The sequence below is a fragment of the Triturus cristatus genome, chromosome 4_1 (assembly GCF_964204655.1).
Source record: "Triturus cristatus chromosome 4_1, aTriCri1.1, whole genome shotgun sequence".
NCBI classification, from domain to species: Eukaryota; Metazoa; Chordata; class Amphibia; order Caudata; family Salamandridae; genus Triturus; species Triturus cristatus.
In genome coordinates, this window is record NC_140585.1 from 876,827,055 (window position 1) to 876,853,707 (window position 26,653).

The following is a 26,653-nucleotide window of genomic DNA, read 5'->3' on the forward strand; positions in this document are numbered from 1 at the left end:
TCTGCTCGTACTGGGCGCCATCTTGGATTGGTCTCAGGGAAGCTCTCTCCTCCCCCGGCGCTCTAGCAGTCAGGTGGTTAGGGCAGAGCCCTATTTTTACTGGACATTATGACGCGCAGCGTTTGCGCGCAGCGTGAGCGCCACAGTGACGCCGGAGTCACGCCAGAGTCCAGCCCGTCTGCGCCCGTCCGCGCTGAGGACGGGCTGGCCGGCTGGACATCAGGTCGGTGCAGGGAAAGTCTTATATCCCGTTCATACTCTATGAATGACCTACTCAGGTTGAAACCTTCCAGACTCCCATGTTCCCATAAGAACGCTCCGGATGATTTCCTACTTCCTTTAGGATGTGGATGCTCACTGGTAGGTTCTGGGGATTCGATCCTCCCCTCATCCTCCCATTCGTTAACACATAATACCTATATTGGAATTAGTCCGGTGAGGTAAGAATGTATCCTTATTAATGCTCGTTCATTGATAAAAAACAATACGTCTTTTAAGGAGCTTGTATTGGACAGGAAACCCTCATGGGTCTTTGTTACGGAGACATGGGCAAGGGACTCCTCCGGTCCAGACTTGGTGGAAGCGGTCCCCATGGGCTACTGCCTGTCTCGGCAGGATAGAATTGGTCATGTAGGAGGAGGTTTAGCAATTTTGTACAAAGACACTTTCTATTGCCATACCCTATCTCTATCAGACCCTAAAGATAATTTTCAGGCCATGTACTTTTCTTTAAAAGGTGCTCATGAGTCCACTTTCAATGGGATTCTGATTTATCGTCCCCCCGGTCCCAGAGGGGACTTTGGACATCAGCTACTCCACATCTTAGAACCCTATTTTGGTCGTAAAAATTTAACGGTTCTGGGAGACCTAAATTATCATTTAGAATTACTGGAGTCTACTGATACTCTTTCCCTGCTGGAAGTTATGTCAGCCTGTGGATTGACTCAATTGGTCAGAGGTATTACCCATCGAGCGGGTCATACGCTTGACGGGATTTTTCGAATGATGAGAGGTTGGTGGTAAGGGACCCCTTCTTCCTCTCATGGTCCGATCATCTGGCTGTTCCGTTTGAGGTGTCTTGCCCGATCATGGACAGGCACGATAAAGCTCCGAGCATAACGGAACTCCGTAGGGACTTTAAGAAAATCACTGATAGCTCCTTTGCTCCTTGGGCTCCCAGCCTGGCCGTTCCTCAAGAGGAGAATGTTCAGGTGGCGGTTACGCTATTCGAAAAGCCTGTTACTGACGCACTGGATGAGTTGGCGCCTATCCGGGTGCGTTACTCAGCGAGAAAAAAGCCCTCTGCCCCTTGGTTTTCGGAGCATCTAAGATCTCTTAGACAGGAAGTTAGGAGACGGGAGCGGCTTTGGCACTCTAGTTGGGATTGGATGAACAAAGAGGCCCACAAAATCTTGATGAGGAAGTATAAGCGGGAAGTGATAAGGGCTAAACAGGAATACTTCACGGCCCTCTCCTCCTCTCTCTCCTCCCCTAAGGAGCTCTTTAGGATAGTGGACTCTCTTATGTCCCTTCAAACCCCGGACCCTGTTATTGCTTCGCAGCAGCTCTGTGACAGCATAGCTGCCTTTTTTTCAGACGAAGATCTCTGATATTTATTCCGCCTTAGAGCTGCAGAGGACCCTGACTACTGAGCCCCCGGTATTTGGGGATGTGGCTCATGTTCCCATTGCTCTCATGGAGAATTCCTCTCGGAGACGTTTGGAGTCCTTCCCTCTCCTCTCCCTGCAGGATTTAGAGATCCTCCTGAATAACACCAAGTCAGGCTCACCTCTAGATATCTGTCCCCTTAAGATCCTCAAGCAATGCAGGGAAACCTTCCTGCCTCCCCTTGTTGACATCATGAACAGGGCCATAAGGGATGGTATCTTCCCCCCTCAATGGAAAAGGGCGGTAGTGAAGCCTTTACTCAAGAAACCATCTCTTGATCCTGGGGTTTTAAAAAACTTCCGCCCCATCTCACTGCTCCCTGCCCCTGCGAAGATGTTAGAAACCCACCTCAATAAACATCTCGCAGCTTTTGTAGAAAGCTCAGGCTGCCTTGATTATTCCCAGCATGGTTTTAGGAGGGAACACAGCACCGAGTCGGCCCTCACCATAGTGCTGGATAATATCCGCACTCGTGTGGATGGGGGCCAGACCGCCCTCCTTATCCTGCTGGACCTCACGGCAGCCTTTGATACCCTCTCTCCCTCAGTCCTATCATCTCGTCTGAGGGAGATTGGGGTTGAGGGAGCAGCCCTGTGCCTATTGACCTCTTTTCTTGGTCAAAGAGAGCAAAGAGTGAAGTTGGGGGAGTTTCTATCTCCATCCATGTCTGTGCAATGTGGGGTCCCCCAGGGGTCGGCATTAAGTCCGACCGTTTTCAACATGTATGTGACCCCCCTTGTCAGACTTATTAGATCTTTTGGGATGGAGGTAGTCTCCTATGCAGATGACACACAGATCCTCGTCTCTCTCTCCCAATCAGTTAAGTCGACTGCCTCCAATTTTAGATCTTGTATGTAGGCAGTAGGACAATGGATGATTCACAACTCATTGAAACTGAATGGGGAGAAGACGGAGGTGATGGTGTTTGGAGGAAAGGAAGAGGTTTGGTCTCATGATTGGTGGCTGGACTCATTGGGAATGCGTCCTGATCCCGCCTCGTCGGCCAAAAACCTAGGAGTTTTGATCGATCCCACCCTTAACATGTGTCAACAAGTAAACAGAACGGTCTCTACCTGCTGGGGCATTATATACATACTGAGAAAAATTAGACACTATCTCTCACAGCAGGCAAGGAAACAAGTTGCTGTTGCTCTCATCGGTTCCCGGCTGGACTATTGCAATGCGCTATATGCGGGACTTAATAGAAGTCTGCTGCAGCGCTTGCAAGTAGCCCAGAACGCAGCAGCTAGGTTTATCCTTGATCTTCCCAGGCATGCCTCGGCTACCTCTGCCAGAAAATTGTTACATTGGCTTCCTATAGAGGACCGGATACTCTTTAAAACCATGTGTATGACCTATAGGGCTCTAGCTAATGGTAGCTCTTCTGGAATGGGTTCTATTCTGTTTCATTATAGCCCCTCCAGGAACTTGCGCTCCTCCAACAGACTTCTCTTACTAGTCCCCCGTATTCGTAAAGCTAGATGGGGAGGCAAAGCCTTCTCTTTTCTGGCACCTAAGTGGTGGAATGATCTCCCACTAGAACTTAGGTCTCTTCCCACCTTACAGCTTTTTAGAGTTGCCTTGAAAACTCATCTTTTCGCAAAGTCATACCTGTAGTGGTGTTCTGTTTTCTAATTTGGATCTGTTTTGTAGGCGCCTTGATGCCTTCGGGTTTTAGTTGCGCAATATAAATTTCATTCATTCATTCATTCATTCATTCATTCATGTAGTGCATTGGGACTTCCAGAGAGCCTAATGTCCCTATGACAAAGGTGCTATTCGTTGGCAGCATACTATGCCCTGTTCAACATATCAAAGATGTTCAAATGTGTGTCTCTGTGACATGGAGCAGGTGTAGTGATGTTGTCTCACTTTGTCATCCTCACAGGTAACCGCCTACGAGAAGGGGGAGATATGGAAGAGGGCCGTCAGGGCCGTGAGATCTGTGGAGGGTTGCAGTCGGCGCCTGGCACAGGTGAGGAAACGCTGGCAGGACATCCGGTGCTGGACCAGGAGTGTCGCCCGGGTCCTGCTGGGGGACTCACCAGAAGGCAAGAACCGTGGGCGCCGGCGCCGGACCCACCGAATGAAGCGTGTCCTGGCGGTGGTCTTCCCTGACATGGATAGGCGGTTACAGGCGATGCAGCAGCAGCAAGGGGGTAGGTACATGTGTGTTTGTTGTGTGTCACCAGCTTTGGGAAGTGCCCAGTCGCATGGATACACTGGCAGGGTTAATATGTGCATTGCATTTCCTGTTCCCCAAAGTCATCCGCTGCTGTTCTTCCTCCTTTCCCCTCCTTCACATGTGTTCCCTGGTCTGTGTGTAATCACTATTGTACATGGTCATCTAGGCTGGCGGTTAATCCAAGTGCACATTGCTGTCTGCATCATGTGGGGGTGGGGTCGGAGACATGTGTTGTTACCTTGCCTGTGCCCTGTCCTGTTCAGTCATTTGGGGGTCCATATCAGTTGGCACTGATGCTGAGTCTCAACATAGGAGTGTGAGTGTTCAAATGAACAGACTTGCAGCATGCATGACCGATGTTGGGGCCTCAGACATGATGTGCATGAGTGGGAGATATGCATAGTGCCGGGACGGTAGCTCATGTTACAGTCAGATAATTCCAGGCCCATGGAGCAGTGTGCCCACATCAGTACTCTAAGACACCCTTGCCTCGGTATCATTTGTGTCATCCAACACTGTGCCCATTCTCAATGTGTTCAGCATAGTTTTCCCTCTGTGGCATTGTTCCCTGGCCTCATTTGTATTTATCTAAAGTGTGCTACATGTGCCCATTGTACAAGCTGACCCCATTTTGCTTGTGCATCCTCACACTGGCCAGTGCCTGTGTGTCTATGTCCAACAATCTGTTGAGGTTTTGTGTCACAAATATGTGTTGGCAGCCTCACGAGGTGATGTGGAGTACATTTAGGATTTCCTGTTGCACTTTTTAGTAAACCCATATTGAGAGGTGTCACTTTTTGAGCTGTCTCAATCACATTGTCTCAGGTAGGGGTTGTTTTTGCGGGCAAGGACTACATGTCCATACCTTATGTCTCCTTGCCAGGTCTGACCAGTGTGTGATGATTGTCTGGACAGGCACTCAACGTGCAGTGACCCAGGCATGTTGTGCAGGGTGTCATGTTTGTGCTTTGCAGCATGTGTCATAAGTTAAAAAACATGTTTCCTGCTCATCCATTATTGGCACGGGTGTGTGCTCCAGATGCTATGTGGTTTGGTCTGTGTGTGCTGACATCTGTGTGGACATTCTTCGTTCACATCAGGGTGTCTCCTCAGTGCAGGTGCTCCTTATCCCGACACACTGCAGGCCCATTAGCTAATGCATTGTCCTGTGTTTGGACATGTGTGCCACTCCACATGATAGGTAGTGTGTCAGATGTGTTGCCAACTGTGTCATCATGGTACGGATGGCCATGTGACAGGTGGCATGTTTTAAGTTGTTATTCAAGAAGGCATGTGCCCTGGCACTCACTACACTTGTCAACATGTCCCAATGTTTATATGCTTCACTTTGATTTTTGTGAAGGACAATGATGTGCCTGCATGACAGAGGTCTCCAAAGGGAGTGCACAAGTACCACTTTTACACTTTTGTGGAACACGCTGGCACAATTAGAACATGGGCACATTTCAGGCCAAAAGTTCTTTAGGATTTATACATATCCATGTTCCCACAGTGTGTTAGCATTTGGGTTAGTCCTTGGTTGTTGCTGAAGGCAACTTACCGGTGTCAAGTCATCCCGACCACCGTGGTGCCATGTATGTGTACTTCCTGATACCACATTTCTTCTTAACATTGGCTTCTTGCCATTAGGCGGGCAGCTCATAGTATGACTGTGTAAATGTAGTTTTGTGTGCACCTCCTTGTGTGACTTCTGATATTCATGCACATGTGTGTTCTGTTCCACAGGTGGGACATTCACACATTCCAAATATGTCAATTGTGGAAAGTTTTGTGCTTCCCAATGGATCAGATAGTATTACATTTGCTTTTCTACAGTACTCACAGGTCTATGAGTGTGGGGACCCCTTCAGCATTGGCGTCTGTTATTTGGCATTGGGTGCACCAATACTATTTCGTTCACAGTGACCAGGAGGTGGCATGCCGTCATGGTCTGCCTGTGCTCCACTGTTCACAGACACTAGCTTCTCTGTATAATTGGATATCCTGTTATTTGCTGTGGTGTCCTGATTTTCATTATTTCAGGGGGCATGTTGGGTGAACCAACTGGGGAGTGCAGGGCTTACATATGTGCTGGGTATTCTAGATGTTCCTCATGATGCTTTTCATGATATGCACTGTGACCTATTTAGTTTGGACTCATGTGTCAGATGTACACAGGTGACTGATTATTTCCTGTCTCTTCACCTTGCCCACAGCATCATCATGGGGGACACCGAGGGAGACACCTGCACGGACGTGGAGGAGGGATCCAGCACCAGTGCCGCTACACCTGGCGAGTCGGCAGCATCAAGTGGCACGGAGGGCGAGGGGAGTGCGGCGGAGGACCTGGGTACTACCACCACCGACTATGACGCAGACGGGTCCGAGGCTGATCTCCCTGAGGGGGCGGAGGCTGCTCCAACAGCTGGCAGCAGCACTGCAACTGTCACCGCCCCCTCCATTCCCATCACTGCCCTCCCACTTGCTCGGGTCCCTTCTGTCCGTGTAGGGCAACAACGTGTCTCCGTCGTGCCAGGCACCGCACCCCCTGCCCCTATCTCGCCTGCTGCCCTCACTGCCGAGTCTGTGGACATTCAGCGGCAGTTGCAGGTTGGGCAGACATCGATCCTGACTGTCCTCCATGGCCACACCAGACTGCTGACACAGATGGTGTCGTACATGGAGGGCATGTCATCAGCGATGTCTGGCCAACGGATGTTGCTGAGGTCCATGGACTCGTCACTGACGGCAGCAGTGAGTCTCCTGCAGCGCTTCGTCCCCCCACCTACCCCTGCGCCATTCACACTTCCCACTCCCATTCTTGAGGACGTGTGCAGCGCAGTACTGACCTCCACCTTTGGCGCTGCCCCACCCCCTGTGGTGGAGTCGTCTGTCCCTGCACCCCCAACACCTGCCCTACCCCCTCCTGTCCCTGCGGTGCCTGTTCCTTCCCCACATGATGCCCCCACCCCAGTCGATCAACCAGAGGTATCTGATGTGTAGGCAAGCTAGGGGAGACGCATGGCCATGTGTCCCCCCCCAGGACTTCGTGTCTGGACTGGCCTATGGCCTTTGTAAATAGTGTCCTTTTCTACTTTTTGTTTTCATGCTGAATAAAGCATTTTGTTTTTCCTTTGCACACAATTGCTTTTCAGGTATTGATGTTGGTGCTGATGCTCATGAGTTGGGGTGGTGATCATGTGTTGGGTATCTGGGAAATGTAGTAGTCTGTTGCTCATGGGGTGGACCCTGGTATCTGCGTGGCATCACAAGGTCTCTGCAATGAATCTTTGGTCGTGTATGCTCTTTGTGTTTTGAGACATTGTCCCAAGGAGTGTTCCTTCCTCTGTGGCACCTGACATCTTCCCTGCAGGGAGTTGCACCATTGTTGTGCTGACCTGTGTCTACATTCCCTTGACGGCTGATGGATCCCTTCAACTATGTCCATGCCTGCTCAGCAATGTGTCCGGCTGCATCGTCTGTGCCATCCTTGGTAGTGACTGTACTTGTGTATAGAGTATGTTGCCATGCCTCCATGGGGAAATGGTCCCTTTTCCGCACTATGCATGTGTGAACTCCCAGCCTAGCACACATATGGTACTTGTTCTGCAGGGTATTTGTTCACCTGACTGACAATTGTATCTGTGGGAAGTCCACCCTATTCCTTCCATGGGAGACAACAACTTGGTGGCTGTGCCAGCACCTGTACATTCCTATCAGTCCTGGAATGTTCGTGACAGTGTGTGTTCCCTTTGGCTCTCTTAGTTTAGTGGGTTTCACATGACTATACAGTCTTGTGACATGATCCAGTGTGTGTATTGTGCAACCTCCGCAAGTGTCATTTGTCATCGCACCCACATGTGGTGTGTCATGCAGTGGGGGAATGACATCCATCCTCATGGGAGTGGGACACTGCTGTCAGTGATGTGTTGATATGGCACTCTCAACATAGTCGCACATTGGGGATGCGTTCATGGACCCATGGAGTTGTGGTCATCTGAGGATGATGCACCCACCCCTCATATGTCTGGGCACTGCTGGGAGTGATATGCATCCACCCCTAATATGTCTGGGCACTGCTGGGAGTGATATGCACCCACCCCTCATATGTCTGGGCACTGCTGGGAGGCCTCTGCACCCACCCCTCATATGTCTGGGCACTGCTGGGAGGCCTCTGCACCCACCCCTCATATGTCTGGGCACTGCTGGGAGTGATATGCACCCACCCCTCATATGTCTGGGCACTGCTGGGAGTCCTCTGCACCCACCCCTCATATGTCTGGGCACTGCTGGGAGTCCTCTGCGCCCACCCCTCATATGTCTGGGCACTGCTGGGAGTGATATGCACCCACCCCTCATATGTCTGGGCAATGCTGGGAGGCCTCTGCACCCACCCCTCATATGTATGGGCACTGCTGGGAGTCCTCTGCACCCACCCCTCATATGTCTGGGCACTGCTGGGTGTGATATGCACCCACCCCTCATATGTCTGGGCACTGCTGGGAGGCCTCTGCACCCACCCCTTATATGTCTGGGCACTGCTGGGAGTCCTCTGCACCCACCCCTCATATGTCTGGGCACTGCTGGGAGTGATATGCACCCACCCCTCATATGTCTTGGCACTGCTGGGAGTCCTCTGCACCCACCCCTCATATGTCTGGGCACTGCTGGGAGTGATATGCACCCACCCCTCATATGTCTGGGCACTGCTGGGAGTCCTCTGCACCCACCCCTCATATGTCTGGGCACTGCTGGGAGTCCTCTGCACCCACCCCTCATATGTCTGGGCACTGCTGGGAGTGATATGCACCCACCCCTCATATGTCTGGGCACTGCTGGGAGGCCTCTGCACCCACCCCTCATATGTATGGGCACTGCTGGGAGTCCTCTGCCCCACCCCTCATATGTCTGGGCACTGCTGGGAGTGATATGCACCCACCCCTCATATGTCTGGGCACTGCTGGGAGTCCTCTGCACCCACCCCTCATATGTCTGGGCACTGCTGGGAGTGATATGCACCCACCCCTCATATTTCTTGGCACTGCTGGGAGTCCTCTGCACCCACCCCTCATATGTCTGGGCACTGCTGGGAGTGATATGCACCCTCCCCCATGTCTCTGTCCACTGCTGGGAGTCCTCTGCAGCCACCCACCCACCAACCCACCCGCCCATTTGGTGCAGTACACTGCTGTCCTGTGCATACACACACACCAATATACTGCTTATATGCTGCAACAGGCCCTATGCCAACATTCGCGGCGTGTGTACGACTTGTATCCATTCTGTACTGGTGCCGTAGGGGTACAGGTGGGACGGACCCTAACCCCGCATTCATAGGGTGTACGCGCCGTACCCCCGCTGTGGGGGCGTGGGTACGGGCCGTACCACCAGTGGAGTGGTGATGGAGGTGTACACGCCGTACCCATGCCCTCACAGCGTGGGTACGGCGCGTACACCTCCATCACCACCCCAATGGTGGTACGGCCCGTACCCACGCCCCCACAGCGTGGGTACGGCACGTACCCCTCCATCACCACTCCACTGGTGGTACGCGCCGTACCCACGCTGTGGGGGCGTGGGTACGGGCCGAACCACCAGTGGAGTGGTGATGGAGGGGTACGCGCCGTACCCACGCTGTGGGGGAGTTGGTACGGGCCGTACCACCAGTGGAGTGGTGATGGAGGGGTACGCGACGTACCCATGCCCTCACAGCGTGGGTATGGCGCGTACACCTCCATCACCACTACAATGGTGGTACGGCCCGTACCCACGCCCCCCAGAGCGTGGGTACGGCCCATACCACCATTGTAGTGGTGACGGGTACGCGTCCACGTCCACTTCCGTTGTGGCAGTACGTGGGATTGGTGGACACGCCCCCCGAAGTGACCAGACCATGGGGGTAAGTTATGTGCAGGATATATATGTTTTAACTTGGGGGGGGGGGGGTTATGTTTCCTGCCCTTCGCCCCCCCCACCCCTTTGCCCCTGGGTGTTGTTCTGACCTTCTGCGGCGTCGGTTTCGGTGCACCAGGTCATAGGCTAGGAGGGCCGGGATGACACGTAGGATGGGGTCCATGGCTGTCCGTCGCGTACCGGTGCTCCTTGTTCGCGTCGTCCTCAATTTCCCGGCAGTTTTTGGTTCCCGTAAAAAATGCTACGTGGGGAGTGACGTGGGCACGAATCGTACTTGCTGGTCCGTAAAACGCTGCCTGACTCCGTCAGGACGTCACGTACGCGATGTCCCGGATCGGAATTGTGGGTATTTTTTAGCCGGTCGGTGTTTTGTACGACTCGTACGGAAATGGTATTTCTGTACGAATCGTACTTGCGGGTTTGTAAGGTGCTTTTCCCGGGTACGAGTCGGACGGAGAATTCGCTCCGTACGACCATTCGTACCCGGGTTTTACAGGATCGGAATCGGCACCCTAATGTTGTTGCACCAAGGATATTGTGCTGGATAACTAAACACTTATAAGGTCCCAAAGGCGAGGCCTACTGGCTATGCCAATGCTTGTTTAAGATACGTTCAAAATAACCATGATTCCATGGGAGGAATGGAAGGCATCTCATTCACGTAAGCCAGCTAGTTGAGGAAGCAAGTGATTACTGTAAAGGTAATAAACAAATCTTGATAAAGATGAAACTTTAAAAAAAATTCTGTAACCTTTTCATTTAATTATTTTTAGTCGATGATTTCTTGCAGCACCTTGTGTGCTTTAAAATATGCAAATCATGTATTTAGAAATGGTTCCCTGGTAAATTAGATATTTGTTTTTACTGCTTGATTTATTGAAGGAACTGTGCATTTGGTGACTCGAAATCTAAAGACTGTGTCGAGTTATTTGCAACTCACAAGGCTCTGGTCCCTTTCACCAAAAGTATTGCTTGCCAAAACAGAGCGCTATCATCTACTGGCAGGATTGTAGGGAATATATGACGTTACAACGCATACCACTACAACGCATACTTTTACAACACAGACTTTACAACACATCTACCATTACAATGCATAATTTTACAAACCATAACAACGCAGTTCCATAGGAATACATTAAAAGGACTATTACAATGCATTACATTACCATGCAAACCAATAGAATGCATGCTATTACAGCGCATATTACTGAACTTAAGTAAAACAGGTTTTCATGCTCCCTAAAAAACCTGGAAAAATTCCTTAAATAAATAAATATTTATATATCTCAAACATAAACAAATGCAAAACATTCCAGGATGTAAATTAAAAGAAGTACATTAAGACAATTTTGGTAAAAACACTTTTCGTTCAATAGCAAATCCAGCGTGAGCATTCCAATTCAAAAGAAACTGGTGTCCTTCCTCTATTTCCACTGTAACTGTACAGCCAAGGTCTACACAAAATGACTGCCATTCTAAAAAGGAACGTAAAGACACACATTTTACACACTACATAATAAATATACATTGTCAGGTTCTGAATCACATGGAAAAATCAATTTCAAAACATTTTTTCTTTCAAAAAAACGCTGACCAAAAAAGTACAAATTCAGCCGACTACCATTTTGTGCTCAGTGGTACACTGACTTTCCTGGAGGCCACATGCTGGTGGAGTAGGAGGAGACAGCTGACAGTTTGAATTCCAAATACTGCCATCTATCGACACACGTAAGTGTAAGTTAAACACAAAACACATTTAATTAGGGACAGAAATAATCCTCAAACTTAACACTATTATTTTTTATATTAACAGATTTTAGACAAAAACACAAAGCATTCGATTTTGAATAAATTACTTGAAGAGAAACCTCTCTAAGTTTATGCAAAACTATTTCCCCCACCCCAAAAAAAAACACATTTCTTTTTTTTTAAATTGTATTTATTTATTTTAAAAATGTTATGAAGAAGCTTTACCCAGGAGCAATGTTCCCTCTAATTTCTTTCCTCTGTGTGCGGCAGTGGAGGGTCTCTGTGCGCTGCAACCATGGCTATGTGTGCCAGGAACCAGACCGCGCGTGTGCGCGGCACCAAATGTCACTCAGAACGTTTACTTTAAAAAGTGAAAAGATGGTGCATTTTCACACATACAGCGCCACAATAAGTGTCTTAAGGGCAGTTTCCAAATTGGATAAACACGCCATGACATGAATTATAGTATTTATTTTCCCAATCTTATAGAGGTGAAAAGGTTGTGTCGGCCTTCCACACATTGGAACCTTTGATCTGATGGTTCTACTGGGTGGTGGTGGCATCACTCCAAGAAATATTGTGGACTTCCAAGATCTTTTATTTGAGAGGAGTTTGAGGGGTATTTACTAAACTGCAGGTGCTTGGTCTAGATCAGTGGTTCCCAAACGTTTGACTCCTGAGGACCCCCACTGACTTACCACTGGTAGCCGGGGACCCCCAGAAATGTGTATGATTTAAATTTCAAACATTAAAAGAGTAATTCGAAAAAAATAAACACACATGGGCACACAAAAACAAATACTCTAATTACTAATGATTTTAGTATTTTATATTGGAAGAGTTTGCAAAAAACGGGAACATGTAATGGGAAGGTTGGTGCTGCATCTCGGTGATTAACTTTTAAATAGTTAGTTTTATTTCACAGTACAAGGCTCCTGCCAGGGCCAGAGTGGAAACCCAAAGCAGCCCAGGCAAGTGGTTTCAGACCAGTCCCCATACAGTGCACACTAAGGTGCCGATTCCGATCCTGTAAAACCCGGGTACGAACCGTCGTACGGAGCGTTTTCTCCGTCCGACTCGTACCCGGGAAAACCACCTTACAAACCCGCAAGTATGATTCGTACAGAAATACCATTTCCGTACGAATCGTACAAAACACCGACCGGCTAAAATATACCCACAATTCCGATCCAGGACACCGCGTACGTGACGTCCGGACGGAGCCAGGCAGCGTTTTACGAACCAGCAAGTACGATTCGTGCCTACGTCCCTCCGCACGTAGCCTTTTTTACGGGAGCCAAAAACTGCCGGGAAATTTAGGAGGACGCGAGGAAGGAGCACCTGTACGCGACGGACAGCCATGGACCCCATCCTACGTGCCATCCCGGCCCTCATAGCCTACGACCTGGTGCACAGGAACCGACGCAGACGCCGCAGAAGGTCAGAACAACACCCAGGGGCAAAGGTGGGGGGCAGGGGCAGGAAACATAACCCCCACCCAAGGCTAAATGTATACATGCCCTGTACATACCGTACCTCCAGGGACTGGTCACTCGGGGGGGGGGGGTGTCCACCAAGGCCTGCGTCCCGCCACAATGGAAGTGGACGTGGACGTGGACGTATCCCGTCACCACAACAATTGTGGTACGCACTGTACCTACGCCTTAAGAGCGTGGGTACGGGTCGTGCCCCTACGGCACCCCAACATTGGGGGTACGGCCCGTACCCAGGCCTGAAAAGCGTGGGTACGGGCCATACCACCATTGTTGGGGTGACGTAGTATGGCCCCAACAATGGTGGTACGGCCCGTACCCACGCTCTTCAGGCCTGGGTACGGGCCGTACCCCTACGGGACCCGAACATTTGGGGTACGGCCCGTCCCCACGCTCTTAAGGCCTGGGTACGGGCCGTACCCCTACGTCACCCCAACAATGGTGGTACGGCCCGTACCCACGTACGGGCCGTACCCCTACGGCACCCCAACATTGGGGGTACGGCCCATACCCACGCTCTTCAGGCCTGGGTACGGGCCATACCCCCAATGTTGGGGTGCCGTAGGGGTACGGCCCGTACCCAGGCCTTAAGAACGTGGGTACGGGCCGTACCACGCCTACCCCTACGTCACCCCAACAATGGTGGTACGGCCCGTACCCACGCTCTTCAGGCCTGGGTACGGGCCGTACCCCTACGTCACCCCAACAATGGTGGTACGGCCCGTACCCACACTCTTCAGGCCTGGGTACGGGCCGTACCCCTACGTCACCCCAACAATGGTGGTACGGCCCGTACCCACACTCTTCAGGTCTGGGTACGGGCCGTACCACCATTGTTGGGGTGACGTAGGGGTACGGCCCGTACCCAGGCCTTAAGAGCGTGGGGACGGGGCGTACCACGCCTACCCCTACATCACCCCAACAATGGTGGTACGGCCCGTACCCACGCTCTTCAGGCCTGGGTACGGGCCGTACCCCTACGGCACCCCAACATTTGGGGTACGGCCGGTACCCAGGCCTGAAGAACGTGTGGGCATGTGGGTGGGTGTCGTGCTACGATCCACATCAGTGGACAGAGACATAGGGGTGGGTGCCTATCACTCCCAGCCGTGCCCAGACATATGAGGGGTGGGTGCCTATCACTCCCAGCAGTGCCCAGACATATGAGGGGTGGGTGCAGAGGACCCCCAGCAGTGCCCAGACATATGAGGGGTGGGTGCAGAGGACCCCCAGCAGTGCCCAGACATATGAGGGGTGGGTGCAGAGGACTCCCAGCAGTGCCCAGACATATGAGGGGTGGGTGCCTATCACTCCCAGCAGTGCCAAGACATACTCCCAGCAGTGCCCAGACATATGAGGGGTGGGTGCCTATCACTCCCAGCAGTGCCCAGACATATGAGGGGTGGGTGCAGAGGACCCCCAGCAGTGCCCAGACATATGAGGGGTAGGTGCCTATCACTCCCAGCAGTGCCCAGACATATGAGGGGGTGGGTGCCTAGGACCCCCATCAGTGCCCAGACATATGAGGGGTGGGTGCCTATCACTCCCAGCATTGCGCAGACATATGAGGGGTGGGTGCAGAGGACTCCCAGCAGTGCCCAGACATATGAGGGGTGGGTGCCTATCACTCCCAGCAGTGCCCAGACATATGAGGGGTGGGTGCAGAGGACCCCCAGCAGTGCCCAGACATATGAGGGATGGGTGCAGAGGACTCCCAGCAGTGGACAGAGACATGGGTGTGTGTACATCATCCTCCCATTAGCAAAACTCCATGGGTGCATGAAGGCATCCACAATGTGAGACTATGTTGATAGTGCCATGACAACACATCACTGACAGCAGTGTCCCACTCCCATGAGGATGGATGTCCTTCCCCCACTGCATGACACACCACATGTGGGTGTGATGACAAATTACACATGCATACCCACCCCTGGCGGTGGCAGCACAATACACACACTGAGATCATGCAATAAGACTGTATACTCATGTTAAACCCTACTAAACTAAGAGAGCCTAAGAGAACACACACTGTCACGCACATTCCAGGACTGATAGGAATGTACAGGTGCTGGGGCAGCCAACAAGTTGTTGCCTCCCATGGAAGGAAAAGGGTGGAGTACCCACAGATACAATGCCCACAATTGTCAGTCAGGTGCCCAAATACCCTGCAGAACAAATAACACATGTGTGCTAGGCTGGGAGTACACACGTGCATAGTGCGGAAAAGGGACCATGTCCACATGAAGCCATGGCAACATACTCCATACACAAGTACAGTGACTACCAAGGATGGCACAGACGATGCAGGCGGAGACATTGCTCAGCAGGCATGGTCAAAGTTGAAGGGATCCCTCACACACCAAGGAAATGTAGACACAGGTCAGCACAACAATTGGGAAACACCCTGCAGGGAAGATGTCAGGTGCCACAGAGGAAGGAACACTCCTTGGGACAATGTCACCATACAGTAAGAGCTTACATTACCAAAGATGATTTGCAGAGACCTTGTGATGACACGCAGATACCAGGGTCCACCCCATGACCAGCACACTATAACATTTCCCAGACACCTAACACATTATCACCACCCCAACTCATGGAGCAGCAGCACCAAGAGCAACACCAGATAAGCATTAGTGTGCAAATGAAAAACAAAATGCTTTATTCAGCATAAAAATCATATTTGAATTGAAATGTACACTATATACAAGGCCCAGAGGCCAGTCCATATGCGAACTCGTGGGGGGGGACACATTGGGACGCGTCTCCCCTAGCTTGCCTGCACAGTTCAGAGTTCCTTTTCATCCACGGGGGGGGCATCATGTGGGGGGGGGGAAGGACCAGGCACCGCAGGGACAGGAGGGGCAAGGGTAGGTGTTGTGGGTGCAGGGACGGACGACCCCACCACAGGGGGAGGGGCAGCGCCAAAGGTGGTGGTTAGGATGGCGCTGCACACAGTCGCAAGTTCTTCCAGCGTCTCCCCTGCACCCGAAGGAACCACAGGCCCCAAGGAGGGGGGGGTCAGAGGGATGGGTTGCAGCACTACTGTGGGAGGGTGTGGACAGGGGGGGACTCAACTCCCCTGCCCGGGGACTTCCTCGACCGCTTGTGGGGTGGTGTCACACTGGGGCTGAGAGACTGACTGGCCATGAAGGACTCTTTGTCTTTCTGTTGGGCAGGGGAGCTAAGGGGAGTGGTTTTGGAGGAAGTGGGTCGTGAGGACTGCGGACTCCCACTGTGGCTGCGTGTCTGCCGTTTCCCCCGACCCAGTGGGTGTGCCTACTTCACCCTGTGTGTGCGTGACAGGAGGTGTGCGCTTGGCCTTCCCTGTTGGTGTGCTGCCTGTGTCTGGTGGGGTGCGTGCATGGGGATGTCTGGGTGTGCTTGGGACAGGCATGGGAGTGGGAAGTGTGGATGGTGCAGGGGTAGGGGGGGACGGAGCGCTGCAGGAGACCCACTGCTGCCATCAGTGACGAGTCCATGGACCTCAGCAACATCCGTTGGTCAGACATCGCTGCTGACATGCCCTCCATGTACGACACCATCTGTGTCAGCAGTCTGGTGTGGCCATGGAGGACATTAAGCAGCGATGTCTGACCAACCTGCAACTGCCGCAGGATGTCCACAGACTCGGCATTGATGGCAGCAGGGGAGACAGGGGCAGGGGATGCGGTGCCTGGCACGAAGGAGACATGTGGTCGCCTAGCACGGACAGAAGGGACCCGAGCAAGTGGGAGGGCGGTGATGGGAATGGAGGGGGAGGCGAGAGATGTACTGCTGCTTTCAGCTGTGGGAGCAGCCTCCGCCCCCTCTGGGAGCTCAGCCTCGGACCCGTCAGCGTCATAGTCAGTGTTGGGACTGGACAGGTCCTCCGCTTGACTCCCCTCGCTCTCCGTGCCACTTTCTGCGCCAGACTCCCCAGCAGTGGTGGCACCGGTGCTGGATCCCTCCTCCACGTCCGTGCCGATGTCTCCCTCGGTGTCCCCCGACGATGCTGTGGGCAAGGTGAACAGACAGGAAATAATCAGACACCTGTATACATATGACACATTAGTCCAAACTACATAGGTCACAGTGCATAGCATGAAAAGCATCATGAGTAACATGTACAATACTACGCACATATGTAGACCCTGCACTACACAGTTGGTTGACCCACCATGCCACTTTGAAACAATGGAGAGCGTGACACAACAGCAAAGAACTTGATATCGAATTATACAGAGAAGCTAGTGTCTGTGGACAGTCGAGCACAGCATCTGGACCACACACCGTTGCCAAAAATGGATGAGCAGGAACCATGTTTTTTAACTTTTGACACATGCTGCAAAGCACAAACATTAAACCCTGCACAACATGACTGGGTCAATACTTGTTGAGTGTCTGTTCAGACTATCATCACACACAGGCCAGACCTGGCAAGGAGACATAAGGTTTGGACATGTAGGCCTTGCCCGCACAAACCCCCCCCCCCCCCCACCTGAGACAATGTGATTGAGACAGAGGAAGGACTTACACCTCTTAATCAGGGATCCCAAAAATGGCCTATATTAAATCCTAATTGCACTCTAACTACCCCTCGTGGGGCTGACCACACATATTATTGACAAACAACCATCATCAGATAGTTGTACACAGACACACAGGCACTGGCCAGTGTGAGGATGCACAAGCCACATTGAGTCACTCTGTACAGTGGACACATGTAGCACACTTTACGTAAATACAAATGAGGCCAGGGTACAATGCCACAGAGGCCAACCTATGCTGAAGACACTGAGAATGTCCACAGTGTTGGATGACACACGATTCCTACAAAAAGCTGTCTCAGGGGACTGTAGTGGCCACACTGCTCCATGGTCCTGGATAGATCTGACTGCAACAGGAGCAACCGTCCCCGCACTATGCATATCTCCCCCTCATGCACATCATGTCTGAGGCCACAACATCGGTCATGCATGCTGCAAGGCAGTTCATTTTAAGCCTCACACTCCTATGTTGAGACTCTGCATCAGTGCCAACAACCATGGACCCCCAAATGACTGAACTGGACAGGGCACAGGCAAGGTCCCAACACATGTCACAGACCACCCCCACACATGATGCTGCAAGCATTGGGCACTTGGATTAACTGCCAGCCTAGATTACCTTGTGCAAGAGTGACTACACACAGACCAGGGAACACATGTCAAGGAGGGGAAGGGAGGAAGAACAGGACCGGTTGACTTTGGGGAACAGGATATGCACTGCACATATAAACCCTGGCAGTGTATCCAGGCGACTGAGCACTTCCAACAGCTAGTGACACACAACAAACACACATGTACCTACCCCCTTCCTGCTGCTGCTTCTCCTGTAACCGCCTATCCATATCAGGGAAGACCACCACCAGGACACGCTTCATTTGGTGGGTCAGGCGCCGGCGCCCGCCGTGTTTGCGTGGAGGTGAGTCCCCCACCAGGACCCGGGCGATCCTCCTGGTCCAGCACCGGATATCCTGCCAGCGTTTCCTCACCTGGGCCAGGCGCCGACTGCGACCCTCCACCGACCTCACGGCCCTGACAGCCCGCTTCCAAATCTCCCCCTTGGCGTAGGCGGCTACCTGTGAAGATGACAAAGTGAGACAACATCAATACACCTGCTCCATGTCACAGAGACACACATTAGAACAATTGGGCTTGTTTGAACAGGGCATAGTATGCAGCCAACTCATTGCACCTTTGTCATAGGGACATTATCCTCTGGGGAAGGCCAAATGCACTACGTGGCATTTAAAGTACACAGGTGGCATGAGGGGTGCGACAGAATCAATGATCATGGCTCACACTGTGCATCACAAGCAACACCAGGATTATGGACAGCACCTCAAAGCAGTCACATGCCCCAGGCCACTGACGCAACCTCAGCGGAGTACACAGACACACACAGGCACAGGACAATCACCTGCCATTGGCAACTGCGGGTACAAACATCACTCTGCACATGTGCCACTTGACTGGGGGGAGCCACAGGTGTGGGGCTAGCTCAGCACGTCAGACACACAGCACGGCTCCCTGCTCACATCAGATGGGTAGGGCATATGCATCCTCCATGCAGCTGGGGTGCAACACTCCACATAGACACTCACCCACATGACAGGGGACTTACACACACACCAATGTCCAGGGGCCGTACACATCATTTGGACACTATCACCACAGGTACACTCAACTCACACACATCTGTGGGTACAGTCACCTGTCACACTGGGGGGACCACAGAATCACATCAGGACTATAGAAACAACATTCCCAAGAGGATTAGCCAGGCTGAATGTGGCATGCACCATGCAGTGATTGTCACAGTAAGCACAATGCAAGTGAGGAGTGCAGATATGAACCACATCAGGCTCTGCATGGGAGACATAAGGCATTCCCCCCCTGGGACCCACCATGAACAACATTGCATGTCTGTCACACCTGGACACAATGCCAAAAGTGACAGACACAAAAAAGGGGCACAGTCACAGCTAGTGGAGTCAGCACTCACCTGCTCCCCTGGTCTCCCATACAGGCTGGGGTACTGTGGGAGGATGACGTCCAGCAACGCCTCATTTTCCTCCTGGGTGAATGGCTGGGCCCTCTCCACAGACCTGGACATGGTGCCAGAGGAATCACAAGCAGCAGCAGTGGTGTGGAATGAAAGGTTGTGCAGGCAAGTGCTCTCTCATGGTTCCTGGCTGCCTTATATCTCCCTTGCTGGGCTGTTTCATTTACAGGAGTACAGAGTGATTGGTCAATCTCATTTGCATCCTACGGTTCCTCCAATCCCTTTAAACCTACCCCAGTGAGGGTCTTTGCATGGTTCAAAATTTGAGCATGATGTCAAGTCAACAACCACTTTGCAATATAGTATATTGTCTCCAACCGACTTTTGCTGGCCACCTGATGAAAAATTTTGAACTGGAAACTCGGTCTCCATGACAACCAGCATGCATTTAGGCCCTTATACTTGTCCCTCATGTGTCCCCAATGTAATTTCACTATCCACACACAGGTGTGGTACGTTCCACACGTACCCCTAGGGCACCACTACTCCAGTGATTCGGTCCGTACCCGCGTGTGTAGGGCCCGTAGCACTATGGTAGTGTTGCCGTAGGCGTACGCCATAGTGCTATGGGCCGTACATACGCGGGTACGGCCCGTATCTCTATGGCGTACGCCTACGCCAACACTACCCTAGTGCTACGGGCCGTACCCACGTGTGTAGGGCCCATAGCACTATGGTAGTGTTGCCGTAGGCGTACACCATAGTGCTACGGGCCGCACATACGCGGGTACGGCCCGTATCTCTATGTGTTTCCATGATCTTGCTGTTGGTGTTCCGTCAACGGCATCTGCTGTAGCTGCATCCAACATGTGTCTGTGTGTAGTTGCCCATGTCACACTATTACGCACACCAGGACACATGTGGAATAACACGTGACGTGTGTCTGTATGCATCTAACAGGGACTTGCGAGCTTAGGAGATATCTGCGTAGTCTCAATGTCTGTGTGATCATATTTGACATGTACCCCTTCATGGCAAGGTGTGTGGTCTGTCCTTTTTCCATGACATGTGACCTGTGCGTCTAGCTTGCCGGCAGCTGTCTGTATGAGATGACATCCTTCAAATGCACATATGTGGAAGTATGTCACTCCTGTAATGTGTCTGGCTGTTCACTCACACTGGCCCACAGCTACTTTCATGGCATGTCATGTAGACCTTGACTATCCATGTTTGTAGCTGGATCTTGGTAGGAGTATCACCTGGCTGGCATACGTGTGCAGGATGTATTGCACAGACCAGACTCTGTATGTGGCATATGTGTATTGGCTGTTGAACATGTGCTCAGTTCATTGACATTGGTGTAGTAATGTACTCAATCTTCGTTATTCCTTCCAATTTTCTGCAGGGCACCGCCTCTCTCCCGACCAATGCCAGACTTGGCTGCCATGAGGGAACGTGACTGCATACGCCGTTACAGATTCCCCCAACGGTTAATTGTGGACCTGACAAACAGGCTGGCACCACACCTCCAACCGCGACACAGTTATCCGACTGCGCTGACCCCCAAGATGAAGGTGATGGCAGCCCTACATTTCTTTGCCACCGGTACGTTTCAATTGACCATAGCTGATGTGGGTGGCATGTCTCAGACCATGTTCAGCCATGTCCTGCATGATCTTTTGGAAGCCATGTTGGAGCACCTGGATGAATTCATCCATTTTCCAACTCGTGAGCAGTTGACAGGTATCAAGGGTGAGTTCTATGCCCTGGGAGGGATGCCCCATGTTATTGGGTCCATTGATGGGACACATGTGGCTTTGGTACCACCACAGGCACAGGAGGTAGCCTTCTGTAACCGTAAACATTATCACTCCATTAATGCCCTTGTGGTGTGTCTTGCTAACATGGTGATTTCCCATGTCTGTGCACGTTTTCCAGGGTCAGCACACGATGCCTACATCATGAGGCGTAGCAGGGTGCCAGTAATGATGCTGCAGCTGCACAACGAACAAGCATGTCTTATTGGTGAGTAGACTCTGTTTGTCCAGTATTCAGCGGTATCTTAGTATGTGATGGCATCTCCTGACCCACTTCTTTACATGATATTTCCATGTAGGGGACTCTGGCTATCCCAACATGCCATGGCTGGTGACGCCTCTCCGCAACCCGAGAACAGCTGCAGATCACCGTTACAACCACGCCCATGGGCAGACCAGGCGAGTGATTGAGAGGACGTTTGGCCTCCTGAAGAGCCGATTCCGGTGCCTCCACAAGACCGGCGGGTCCCTCCCATATGCACCGGTGAAGGTCTGCAAAATCTTCCTCGTGTGCTGCATGCTGCATAACATGGCAGTGGAGAAAGCTGTGCCACTCATCCTGGATCCCGATGAGCAGGAACATCCACCTGTGGAGGATGACGGCCTTGGTCACGAGGCAAGTGAGGAGGAGGAGGAGGAGGACATCCGGAGTCAGCTCATACGCAACTTCTTCTCATAATGGTGAGTCCCTGTGTCTGAGTGTGCACGCTTGGAGCCTTGTGTGGCATGTGTTGCAATGTGTGTGTCCAGCTGACTGTATGCTAAGTGACTTTGAGGTGTGTGCTGATGTGTCACTCGAGTGCTGATGTCATTCCACACATTTTAGCTGACACACTCAATTGACAACTAGCATGGTGTCAACCTTATTCATGTAGAGTACATGACCATGCATGCGGATGACTATGTTTATCCTGACTTCTTGTGTGTCTCTCATCCCCAGGTAGTTGCGCATGCTGTCTACTCGTGGCATCGTTGTGCTCCTGCTATTCCTCATGAGTAATGCAACGTGTGGTGAATCAGCGTTACATGCACGGACATGGTGAAAATTCTCCTTTGGGTAAGGATTCCAGCAAGGCTTTTTGGGTGTGGTAGTTGTTTGTAATGTGTGGGCACTGCTCCTGTGCAGGTTTTGTAACTATGCATACATGTCGACTCACCATGGGGCACATGACATGTGGCATGACTCACATGAATTGATAGTCACACTTCGTGACAGTCATCTGTTATGGGATTGTGGTTTGTGATGAAGGCATCAACGTGTGTACAACTTCTCTCGGAAACATACAGGAGGCTACGGGTGGACATATTGCGGGACATCCCCATATGATGCTCAATGGGGAATTGCAGCCTCTCCGTGTGCAGCAGGGGATGTTTGGCTCAACCCCTTCACTTGTGTGCCAGTACAATGGATGTACAGCATCTGTGGTGCAAAGGGGGTGTCCGGTGTAGGTCCCACATGTTAATCCAATAGACCTGTGAGTCTTTTAATGTTGATGCTTTTGCATAGGTGTGAGCCTGAGTAATAAAGGTGTTCCTCAGCCTCCAAGGTGCCTCATCTCTGTCAATGCAGGTCTCTTGCCACTCTGCATGCGGTATCTCTGGCATGGTTGTCAAGGATTGTGCATATGAGTCTATGTGTAGATTAGCAACCTGCATGCTGTTCTTCATGTATTTGATTCTCTATTGTGCATGATGTCCATGGCTGTGTATGTGTTTTGGCATGTTAGTCCCCCCCCACGGGCCGTCAGCACCTTCTGGGGTGTGTTTCCTGTGCGCAGCTCAGCCCTCAGTTTCATAATCCGGTGTCAGTCATCTTTGGTGATTGTGCATCCTTTGTCTCTGGGTGTGCCATTGCAAACCGGTAACTCCTGCCTTGACATACACCTGTTGCAGTAGTCCTTTCTGACATCCTAGTCTTTGTGTGGATATTGTGGCATAGTTCCCAGGACATGCCGCCTGCTGTTGCAGACACTGCAGCAAGGGCACACATAGTTTCCAGATTTGGCAACACACACACATCAAAGGTGCTCCTCCCTTCCTCCCTCAACACATTCATTTGGCTGTCTTCAGCTTGTCTGTGCCACAGTTGCGGCCACGCGGTACCAAAGTCTGGACCGTCTGCACATGCAACGTGCACATTGCACGACCCTCAGGTCCTTGCATGACCCACATCACACTACAGTCCGATGTTGCAGCCACCCTCCAAGCAAGGTCCATCCACACATCTCCCGCCTGCTCTCAGGCATGCACTGAGCGCACACACAACACCTTTGCATGATGAGTGTGCAACTCCGACTGCCTACACAGCGCCTGTCACACCCACCAGGTCATGTCCCTCCTACTCCCCACCGGCTCTGTACCCCTGCAAGGCCATGGGAGTGAGACTCAAGGCTTCGGCATGTAGTATGCTTTCGTCGTGAGGCACATGGCACAGGTATCATCTCTCAGCGTGTCAATCTACAATGTGGCCAGGACCCCCCTACCCACCATCACATGCGCACACGACCTCATCATCAACTCGTATGCCATTGACAGCCAGGCGCTCCTCACCCTCACCAAGGACGCAGACATTTCCAGTTCCAATATTCAAGATTGCATGGGATCCATAGATGAATGGCAGAACAGCAGCCACCTGAGGCTGGACTTGTACAGGACTGAGGTCAACATCTGAGGATTGTCCCCTTACAGCTGGGTCAACTGCTTGTGTCACACCCACAGAAGCCCCGCACAGGCACCCAGTGTCCACGCACACAAGATGTTGTGCATCATGGATTGCTTGCTCAAATTTGACATGGTAATCACCAGCATCTGTACCTCACACTGCAACACCCTCAGCATTATGCACATGATCCCCAGATAGATCCACTCCAAGGTAAGACGGACCATCCCCCAGGTCCACGACAACATCCGTGTCAAATACTGCCCTCTACGGAGCAGCCACATCCAAAATCCAGGGACACTTGTCCACATCCAGGCTGCATCTGCACACCTCAGCGTCAACATCCCGCGCCCCAGCCACATCACCGTCCAGCAGAGTTAGCTGCAATGGCTCACTGTGTGCTGCAGGATGACCTTCAGACTCCTCACCCACACTCAGGAGGCAGCCCACAACCCTGACCCAAAACCAACCTTGTACCACTGTCATCCGAGACCCCATAGTGCCATCTCCGTGCATCCAACCTTGACCTGGCCACCATTCTTCTGATCCACCGTACTCCTGCATGTAGGACATAGTTCTCCCACCTGGGAACACATACCTGGGACTCCCTCCCCGGGAACCTCCAAATGAGGCATGACCTCTACGCCTTAATGTTACTTTTCCAAATAGGTGTTTCCTCACAGTTTCCCTAGCACCCCCTCAGCAGCTTGAGGCCATCACAGGTGAGTATTGTGCTCCATGTCTGCATTGACTGATAACTTGTGACCCATGTGTGTCCTGTACTAGACTCAGATCCCAGGGTATGGATGGGTGGAGTTGGTTCAACACTCAGGCATAGTTAGACATTTACACACACATATGTTGTGGACTAATGCCAAATGACAGCAACATCTCATGAGAATAAAAAAAGAATTTATTTTTGGTGGGGTGAGTCTTTTGGTAGATGTGCGAAGATGCTCTACCGGGTGCATAGAATCCAAAGTTCACAGGGGGAGATGGCATCCTTGTCAGTTGGAGTCATCAGAGTCCAGACCACAGTGTTGGTCATCATTGGTCAGACTGTGACCAGCAAGTCCATGTGGCAGAGAATGTCATTGGGTGAGGTGCTGCTGTTGCGCCAGAGGTCCAGGTGCCAGGCCAGGTGACCTGGGAGATGTTGATGGTCCGCTGACTCTCACGGTCTTTTCTGTGGACGACCCACCTTCCTCGCGGGACCCTCAGATACAGGCCTTGATGATGCTTGTGATGCTCTGTCGGACGAATCCTCCTCCTCCTCACTCCCTGTGGCTGGTGGTGATCTTCGCTTGGTGGCACAGGGAGGGTTGCCCATGTTGTCGGCGATCCGACGGAGTGAACAGCTCATGTCCATTTGCACCGCCAGGAGCTCAGCCAGTCTTGCCTCCATCCGTCCTTGGTGTTTTTGTTGACTGGCATGTTGCTCGGCCTGCAGGCTCTTCATAGTCGTCGAGGGTCCCCTTGATGTCTGTGAGGCTCGACACAACCTGGCTGATGCCCCTGGTGTCACGCCGGTATGTGTCCAGGATGTGGCGCATGTGTGCCATACCGGTTCCCTCAGCCGCCTGCCTCCACTCCCACCACCCCTGCCCACACGAGCCTGGCCTGCCGTTGTGTGCACATCAGGTCTGCGGGACCCCTGAGGGATGGCATTAGAGTGGTCGTCTGCCTCCTCCTGGGTGCCCGGAGAACCTTGTCTCTCCTGATCAGACTGGCTGTGTTGTTCAGTGCGAGCAGGGCAGGTTCTGATTTGCACAATGTGTTGTGTGAGCCCCACCCTCCCAGCATCCCGGACATCCAGTCTTGGGTTTGTGGTTGGTGTGGCCTGGGACATGGCATTGCCTTAATTTGTGAATGGGGCATGGAGACGTTAGTGGCATGAGCGTGGTTTTTGGGTGTGGTTGTGTGCAGTGAGGGCTTGGGGGTAGTTGCGTGCATTTGGTGTATTTGTGGTGTGGATGCCATTCCCCCCATGTTACGTGAGTTGTTTGTGTACTCACCAGGCTCTGCGACTCCTTCGACTCCGTGTACTCCCACCGGCGGAAGCGTGGCCATCACCTTCTCCTCCCAGGGATGGTAATGTACAGGTCTGCGGGGCAGCCCGCCTCCAGTGATGTTACTCTGGGCGTATTCCTCGTTCATTTTCCTCTTGACTGCCCTGCGCGGATCGTACCACCTGGCTTGGCATTCATGCCTGGACCTTCGGATGGGCGCAACAGCATTCACCTTATCGACGATCCTCTGCCACAGGCTGGTTTTTTGGGCTATGCTGGTCTGTCTGACCAATGTTCCAACAGCTGTGGCTCGACTCTGATGACTTCGTTGACAAGGATCTCCAGCTCCACCGTTGTGAACTTTGGATTCTTGTCTGTGGCCATGGTGTGGGGTGTGGGTGTGGATGGTTGTGGGTGTGTGGGTGTGAATGTGACGGTGTGTGTGTGAAGGTGAAGAGGGGGTGTTTGTTGAGGAGGATGTGTGATGGTGTGTGAGTTAAGGTGTATGGGTGCAGTTGTTTGTCTGTGGTGTCTGTGAGCAGTGGGTCTGTTGCAATGGCTCATGGGATGGGTTGTGTGTGTGGGCCCTTTTTATTGGTCCATTTGTGGGTGTGGCTGTGTTTGAA